The sequence below is a fragment of the Camelina sativa genome, chromosome 14 (assembly GCF_000633955.1).
Source record: "Camelina sativa cultivar DH55 chromosome 14, Cs, whole genome shotgun sequence".
Taxonomy (NCBI): domain Eukaryota; kingdom Viridiplantae; phylum Streptophyta; class Magnoliopsida; order Brassicales; family Brassicaceae; genus Camelina; species Camelina sativa.
In genome coordinates this window covers 8,210,321-8,211,953 of record NC_025698.1, presented here as the reverse complement: position 1 = coordinate 8,211,953, position 1,633 = coordinate 8,210,321, and the positions used below count along the sequence as shown (strand labels likewise).

At 33.9% G+C, this 1,633-nt stretch overlaps 1 protein-coding gene across 1 annotated transcript in view; it reads right to left on the bottom strand.

Annotated features, from left to right (window-relative positions):
• LOC104740426 (phosphoinositide phosphatase SAC5) overlaps positions 1-245 on the bottom strand; it is a gene marked incomplete in the record, with an annotated part of 5,326 nt that extends 5,081 nt beyond the window's left edge. The window contains 1 exon segment of the mRNA XM_019235259.1: positions 95-245.

The following is a 1,633-nucleotide window of genomic DNA, read 5'->3' as shown; positions in this document are numbered from 1 at the left end:
AGTCGATAACAGAGAGAGAAACAAACAGCCGAAAGCAGACGAGAGAAAACTAAAGCGTGAGGAATTAGAAAATCAATACGGGAATTTTCCCAGGAAAGTTTCGAATTGGGAGAAGGAGATAACGAGGAAGAAGAGGATTCGAGAGAGAGAGACGACAGAGAGGAGTGGAGCCGTCGAAGGATTGTGACCAGGTCGAAGAAGAAAGATGATGAGGAGAGAAGACTTTGTTTTTTTGTTTTTCTTTTCTTTTAAATGGTAAAATTAATAATTTGGAATTTAGCTGCTCTCTGCTTTTATTTGTTTACCTTTTGGGCGCTAATTCCCCCCCCCCCCCNTTTTTATTTATAGGCCTTACGATACGCTGTCGTTTGTCGTCAAGTATTCATTTGTTAAAAGGCTCTTGCCTTTTGCGTCTTCTGATTTTTATACATATTTTTTTACTTTTCTAATTGTCAAATGTTTTAATAATCTAGAAAGGCAACCTTTGTTTTCTCTTCTGTGTGTCACTTTTTATATTCTTTTTTTTTTTCTTTTGAGAAAAAAGAGTGTAGATTATATTCTCATAAATAAGGAATATATCTTTTGGTTTCAATAGAATTTTAAGATCACGATAAATTTTATTTTTCAAGCGAAGATAAGTATGGTAATAAGTAATAGTATCTTCTTTTTTTTTACGATGGGATGGGAATGTCGTATCGTATAGATGCACGCTAAACACATGGAGGAAGAGATTGGGTCCACATTACATTACATCATCCATAATAATCTAATTCACGATGATGATGATGATCTTTTCTTAGAAGCTTTCTAAAATAATTCACGATCTTTTTAGTTCTCTTCTCTATTATTCTTTCTTTAATAAGTCTTATTGGTTCATCTTGGTCCGGCTTCCGATTTATTATTACGACTAATTCTAACTTCAACAGTAGAGGAATATAATGACATTCATTTACCCTAAATTAGGTACATGGAACTATATAGTCTATATTTTTTACTATACCGCCACGGCACCACCAACATGTTTCACATCTTTCCGTTCTAGTTACAACTCTTTCCTCCTCCGACACAAAAATTTAACCGTAGCTAGGGTCATTTGTAAAAGGTGAGTAGAAGAAACGAAAAGTAAGAAAAACAGAGGAAATTTTTTTTTTTTATAGATCGTATAGGGCTCTTGATACCATGTAAAAGGTAATATGATCGATCTCTTATTGAGTACAATCGAGAGAGTTTATATACAAGAACATACGATGTTAGGATATTCTAGAGTGAGTAATTACAGAATCATATTTACATAAATAGACGATACTGCATATCAATTAGCATAAATCATATATCATGATCTATCCTCGATATCATTTACGAATATTCGTTGTTTACATATTACAGATAATTGTAAGAGTGTTACTCCCGAAAAAATGGATAATTGTAAGTGTAAGTTTTTAAACAGGTGACTTTTGAATTTTTATTAGCTTATTAAGATTTTTTATTAAAACACAAAATGAACGCGGTCGGGCGATGGCTAGGGTTCTGCTACGGTGCACTGGCGGCGATCTCTTCTTCCTACATTAGCATCCCTAGATTTCTCTCAGCATTTGTTTAGCTCATCTGCTGTTCATTAAGCTCTTGTGGCTTC